The sequence below is a fragment of the Pygoscelis adeliae genome, unplaced genomic scaffold, assembly GCF_000699105.1.
Source record: "Pygoscelis adeliae isolate BGI_AS28 unplaced genomic scaffold, ASM69910v1 Scaffold69, whole genome shotgun sequence".
In the NCBI taxonomy this organism is placed as follows: domain Eukaryota; kingdom Metazoa; phylum Chordata; class Aves; order Sphenisciformes; family Spheniscidae; genus Pygoscelis; species Pygoscelis adeliae.
Window position 1 is genome coordinate 6175472 of NW_008825619.1, and position 7580 is coordinate 6183051.

Here is a 7580-nt window from a genome sequence, read left to right on the forward strand (position 1 = left end):
CTGTTGGAGCGGGTCCAGAAGAGGGCCACGAAGATGATCAGAGGGCTGGAGCATCTGTCCTATGAAGACAGGCTGAGAGAGTCGGGATTGTTCAGCCTAGAGAAGAGAAGGCTTTGGGGAGACCTTCTAGAAGCCTTCCAGTACCTGAAGGGAGCCTACAAGAAAGCTGGAGAGGGACTTTTTACAAGGGCATGTAGTGATAGGACAAGGGGCAATGGCTTTAAACTAAAGGGGAGTAGATTTAGACTAGATATAAGGAAGAAATTCTTCACTATGAGGGTGGTGAAGCACTGGAACAGGTTGCCCAGAGAAGTTTTGGACTTCTGCAGAACCAACAAAAGAAATCCATTATGTATAGACATTCATATTAACCACATCAGCACATCAGCAAATTAACTGGTATTGTTTGCAATTTGTTCAAAAGATGCAACTGCTCACAGCAAAAGCTACATGTTTCTCCTTCAGATGAAAACAGTTAAAGGCCATATTATGCCCACAGTCATTAATGCCTCAAAATGTTCCTGACAGTTTTCCATTACTGTGAAATGTGAAATCCATTATCTGCTTGATTATTTTAGACAGCAAGGAAACTGTACTGGGAGTATTTGAAAATGTTACAAGTATGCTGTAATCATGTGGCTTGAACTTTGATAACATCATTTGCAACTCTTAAGTCTGATAAACTTTGGAGACAGTACTCTGCCTACAAGCTAATGGAAAAAAAGAGCTTCTAGCTGATTACCCAAATCTATACTACAACCTTCAAAAACTGCTCAACTGATGTGATCACTTAATCTTGAAGGTTGTACAACAAAAGGTTTCAATCACTTTTCTTCAACTGCCAAAAGAATTAAAGGAGACATTTCATTTTGTCAACCCTGAACACATGGAAATCCTGAGGCATGTTCCCACGTGATTATCTTGTAACCTGCAACTGAAATGAACTTAAAACATTTCCCACCTATTAGGTGTTATTTTTATACATTAAATAAGGATTCCCCACTGCAATAATGATGAAGATAATGGACAGATGCTTTCAATGACTTATTGCCACTCATATTTACTTCATAATTGCTATATTTTTTAGGACAGAGTCATACACCTGCATGTACTGGAGGTGTTGAAATTCATGACAATATATTAATGAAAAGGTAAATAACAAGAAAGTGTGGAGAATAATTTATTTGGTCATATGTGTATTATTACATAAAAGCTCATCACAGTAAAAGATTTTTGATGGAAAAGAATTTCTAATTTTGATAGTTATTAACCTCTCAAATACCTGACTTTAAAGTTCGATTCCAACAAAGTTAGACACTCAGGGTCTCTGACCCTCCTCCTTCCAAACCCCAGCTCTTCAGGAAGTGCACGTTATAGAACTCTTGAGAGAACACTGATTGTTAATTTTTTATTTGGGGAATATTTAGTCTTCAGTGATTCAGTAAAGCATGAAAACATGACTGAATGTTTTAGAAGGTTCTTTCCTTTTCTTTTTTTTTTTTTTTTAGGATATAGCCTAATAGTCTCTGAAAATCTCTCAATTTCTTAAAATTTCTGTAATGAATTATACCAATTTCTATTTCAAAAACACCCGAGAAGAATATTCTCCTTAGACAGACTTGAGAAATCATTTTAATAGTGATCCTTTTAGACCTTCAGATTAAAGCTAACTTTAATCCCACATATAAAGTGTTTTATTAATTCATTTTAAAATTAAAGAAAAATATTTCAAAGCTAAATATTAGCTAGAATAATACAATTTATGGTAAACAATTAGTGTATTTAATGCCAATAGAAATAATGATACTGAAATAGTAAGGAGACATACGGTTTTCTTTGTCGAAGCAAAGTAGCTAAATGTTCTGCAGACTGGACATTACATAGATAAAAGGAATCCTTGAAGCTCTGTGTACAGGGGTGGAATGGATAAGGAAGTTATGCTGAAATCAGCTACTGCAACTAGGTGAAAAGACTGAGTTCAATTAGCAGACACAGTGAGGAAGACTATCGACGACCACCAGAGGACCCTGGAAGACCACCAACGAACATAAGAGTGCATGCATTAAAGACTTTTGCATATGTTAATGAGTTCCAAGAAATAACATGAATATGCTAATCATTTCTCAGAAATCCAATGAATATGTATATTCTGATTGTACATAACTCCCATAGTTGAGCAGCCCGGCGCGCACACTAGGTGGAGTGATCCCCTGTGCGCCTGGCGCCTCAATAAAGAATACCTGCTTTCTAAAACTCCGAATTGCGTCTGAGAGAGTTTTTCATCTGCCGACTTACGGTAACAATAAGGTCTGAGTTAAAGGAAATAGCATTTTCCTAGACTTGCCTTAAAACAGCATTTCATTCTTTTTTCTTCATATACTTCTTTTTAATTCCATGCAAAGATGGTGCTTCTCCAACAAGTTGGATGGTGTGCAGGAGCACTAAATCGCTCCACAGACATGCTTTGTCAGGGCCCAACTCCAAGCACTCCCTCAAACGATTCCCAGGCAGAGCTTGGGAGTCAAAATGCTCCAGGAACCACTCCCAGGAGGCAGTTTCCATGCAGCAGCCCCATTTCTTGTAGCACAGAGGAGGAGGCGGCATGTTTAATTTCCTGCTGTTCGTTCTGTACACAGACAATAGCAAAGCTAGCAGCTCATTCAGGCACTTTAAATTTTCTTCCAGAGCTGACTGCCCTGCTCCATTGCTTTCTGCTGGCTGCACAGGGAACATCAGTGCTTCACTTTGATGCCCAAAATCTGTTTGCTGAACTGGACACCTCCGGGGTGCAGTCAGTAAACCTGACTTAGAAGGATAAAGCAGGCAATCCGAATCTGGCCCTTGATTTCAGGCTGATAGCAGTTTAACATTAAACCTCTGTGTTTTGATTCACTGCAGTATTATAGTTTTCTTGCTATTGTTAATAGCTTAATACATGATATTTTTGTGTACTGCACCAGGAGTTGCCTTCTCACCTGAAAACATGACTCAATTTACAATTATATAATACCACAAAAAAACAGAGTCACAAACATGATAAAATCATAGAAAATAATGATAAAAAACATTAAGAAATACATGCCATAAAGTAATCAGTAATAATATATTTCAAAAACTCTCTGAAAAATTATTCTTCCCTCAAGCACTAATTTTATTCTAAACTAAGTAACGTCCCCAGATTTTAAAAGTGCTAGAGCAGATCCTGTACTCAAGGAATCCACATGTTCACTTACAGTGAATTACTCATTAACATCACCTTCCAGCCCAGGATGTAAACATATGGCAGTCCAAATTTTCTTCATCTTCTTTGAAACTGCCAGAATGTTAAAACAAATAGTCACTTTTTCTAGAGGCAAGGGGGCACTTGTGGAATGGCCCAATTATGTGCTCTATTAATGATTCTATGATTCTATGATTCTATGATTCTATTGAAAACAGTCAGTGAAAGTGTGAATAACAAGGTGACAAAGTTTGCCTTCATTGTTCAAGGCAGTCAAACCAAAAGCTGACTGCAAAGGATCTTGTGATACTGCATGACTGTGCAAGAAAATGGGATGGGAAAATTAATTGTGGGTGACTGCAAAGTAAAGGACTAGGAATAATCTTCGTTACGTCTACATAGTCAGGGGCTCTGAATTAGCTTCTACCGCTAAGGAAAATGATCTGAGAGTAACTGCATTTTCCTTTGAAATGCTCACTTGCACTGAAAAAGACAAAAAGCACGTGAAGCATGTAAATGCCTCATGTCCATACCCAGTTCCTGTATATTTTTCCCATATTTCCCGTACGGACATTGCTGTCCACCATGTCCTGCAGTGGTGGAACACAGGATCACTTTGTAGTTGATTTATTTGCTGGTCCCTTCAGGAGGAGAGTCAACGGACTTATTGGCCATCATCACAGTTTGGGAGGTCTCTTCTTTAACATCTAGTTACTATTTCAAGAACACTGTGTATATGACAATGACCCCAGGGCTTGCACAACAAATTCATATTTGACTAACCAATACCAGACTGGTTCGCTGTGGATGTACAGCAGAAAAGGAGAGGCAGAGAGAGATGACTGTCTCAATTTCAAGTTAAGTACTCTGTGCAGTACTTAACTGGGCAAGTTACTTGGCTTCATAACACTCCACAGACTCTGGCAGGATTTCTTCACAGATCCTCCTGGTAATTTAATTTCGGGTCTTCCTGGCAGTATGATACCCCCAGCATGTATGGGTACTCCTGCCATGGAAGAGCCAGGAAAAACACGGGAAATATCTCTCACTAACGCTATCCAGTTAACTTTATGTGCACCATCCTCATTCTCTAAGCTCAGTACCTTCCAGCGTTACAGAAAATGCACAGGATCTCAGGACTGCCTCCTACTGACTCAGACAGGAGGCAGCTCATCTAAGGTATCCTTGATTTTCGTTGCTAGCAGAAATGCACAGCAGAGGTGACTACTACAACTACAGCCATCTGCATCTAGGGTGCCAAGACACAGGATAGGAGAGAGGTGTTGGCTTCGCAGTGCACGAATTCATGAAGGCATCACCTTCACTGTAGTGGACTAGCTGGTGGGTGGCAGTCATATGAACACCCCACCCGGTGCCCAAGAACAAGCTGGAGTGGGTTTAACCCACAGTGGCTGGGGCACATGGAAATAAACAGCATGAGCGGCCATAATGGCAGAGGTGAGCGGTGTTACTGCCAAACTCATCCACCGCCTGGTTCTGAAGGTTTTATCTGATCACACATAAGCAGCAGCCGTTCAAAGCCAGCCTAAGAAAATCCAGGGCCTGATCCATCTCCCTCTCAAAACTGGATCAGAGCCTAAAAACATGAAAGTGATCCTTGAAACGAATAGCCACCCAAGACTTCTTTCTTCGTGTGAATGAACACACTTCAAAAGCTGTGAGGGGAGGTACTCACAAAATGAAATCTGTCAGGATCCCAAAGTATGGCCCAATTCTTGGATTTTTATAGTCTATGGACATGAGATTTGTGTAGAACTTGTGTATTCCACATATCATTAAGGATGGAGGAAGAGGTGATTGTTTAAGACACTTTGGTCCCCATTTCATTTCATTTCATTTCATTTCATTTCATTTCATTTCATTTCATTGTAATAATTCACTTAACAGTGGTCGCATTACGTCATTTTTTTCCTTACTTGCTAGCAGAATGGTAGGGAGCCTTTTCACGAACTGAATCATGTCTAGATCGTAGACAGATTTTGGTTTTTTTTCTGGGAACTCTAAAAACAATATAAATTCAAGACTTATTGACAAAATAACCTTCAACCTGAAGAAACCTTAAACTGAAGAAAGCTCTCCAGAAAGAACTACAGCACTGGACCATGAAATGAACGCCATAGTGAGGGCCTCTCTTTCTGTGGGGCCTTTTTTATTTCTTTCACAATTTGCTAGATCTGAGCACCTCTCTTAAGAGAGCACAAATCTTGTTATGGTATCCTGCCACTGAAACAAACTGGCCACTACATAACTAAACACTGGAGGAAGTCGACATTAGGCAACCCAAGAACAGGAAAGGGAACTAAGGGTAAGGGTCACTAATTGAAGCATGGGAAAAACACGAAAGCCAACCTCAAACGCAGATATACGGTGAGGGATATTTTCTTGCGTCTGATTCTTACTGCTCCCAGACCATATTCATGTTTCCTCTTACTGCAAGATTTGGTATCTCAATCAATCAATTCCATTATTAAATAAACAAACCGCTTTGAAACTATTGTGTACTTCTGCTTTTCCTGCTATCCAGCTGCCTTCCTACACAAGGTGGAAATGATTTTGAGGGCTTTATGCTAGAATAGATATAATTGTATACTTCCACTCCAATTGAATGCTAAGTTGAAAGTCGTCTTTTTGGATGTACATTCCCCTGTCAGGAGACAGATGCCTCATCTGGCTAGTGTCTGTTGGATTTGGGAGACACATACAATTGCAAAGATGTGAAATCTCCTGCCAGTGACAGATTGAGAGGCATGAACACATTGGCCACTCAGGGCTCCCACAGGAATTCAAGCAGTTGGAAAGAAGTCTTCAAAATCACTGCAGGATATTTTCCTAGTAGCCTCCCACACCTCCAACTTCACCAGTTTGCTATTTGCAGTACCTGTCTCTCTGCTTGTTGCTGCTGCTCTGTTACTCTGGGAACATCCTTTCTCGAACACTAGGCCATCTGGGGTCCTTCTCCTTAGTCGGTCAGTGCTGTGATTAATCATTCCTGGCTTTCTAGATTTTCAAGGATAATGTGATCTAATTCTTCCTAGGCAGGAAACACAATAATTAAAAATCATGTTTTAAAGTCAGTGCCAGAAAATGTCCGTAATTCTGAACAAATCCATTTTATTCAGCCATGCTAATAAAGAGTTTCTGAACTGTCGTCACCTTTCATTTTGTCTTTACAGTCATACTATCATGGAGACTTAATACAAAACTATCCTGTGGCCAATTCAGTGCTTTACAAACCTATAAAAAAAGGCTGTATGAGGTATAAATCAAAAAAGATGATGGTTTTCTATAGGATTAACAGTACTTTTGATAATGATATTTGTAATTCTGCCTTTCTTTGATTTTCAGTCAGGAGGCAAGTACATTTTTTAATCATTTATCACAACTTGGGCATTCAAGCTTTTCGTGGAAGATACGGAGATACATTCTGTTCTCAGTCATGTTTATGTAAATCTTTTACTCATCTGATTTCACTACTGACACTTTGATTTATGCTGGTGTTATGGAGAGCTGACATTGACTTGGCCTCCCCATCTAGGAGCATTTCTAGCAAGTGACCAGTTACCAGTTCCCTTTCAGGTTTTCAGGGAGGATACAATTTCCTTGATTCCTCTCGGTAAGGAACAGCTGCTGCCATTACCTGTGCACGAGGTTTCAGACAGTTCAAACCACAGCTCCAGTGCCTGTACACAGGGATTTTCGAGGAAACGCCTGTCCGTCAGTCCTTCCCGCCACAACACATTTTGCCTGAGCTATTCTGAAGAGGCAGTTGTTACAATTCCAAGAATGGACAATAAGCAGGAGAGACTAAAGCTTCTCCTTTGAAAAACAAATTGAAGAAAGAAGCCTTTAAGGGAACTCACACATATTTTGTTTCAAATAACTACGTTACAAATATTTTGTGAATGAGAGTACACCTCTGCAATATTTCATTGCTAATGTATTATCAACACACATCATCTTCAAAGCTGGTAAAAATAAAGCTTTTTATTTCATTAAAAGAAACTGCATATCACTGTTCTATTTTCAGTTACTGTGATCTCTTTCATAGATATAGCTATAAGTTAATAAACAAACAAAGTAATAATTGTGGCAGTTTTGCAGGATGTTTCCTGCTTGATGGCAAGCCAGAACTGTTCACATGCGTTCTTATGCTAACGTTGTCTTTTATGGAGATTGCATGCAGAAAATGCAAACCCACAGCTCATTTAAACTCAGAAATGTTAAATTTTTATAGTATGTCCAAAATGATGTGTTGTACCACTGTGGGACTGTATGACAAACCAGTAAATTACATGATAAAACAGCAGGCTGTTATGACATTATGATATGACATGATTTT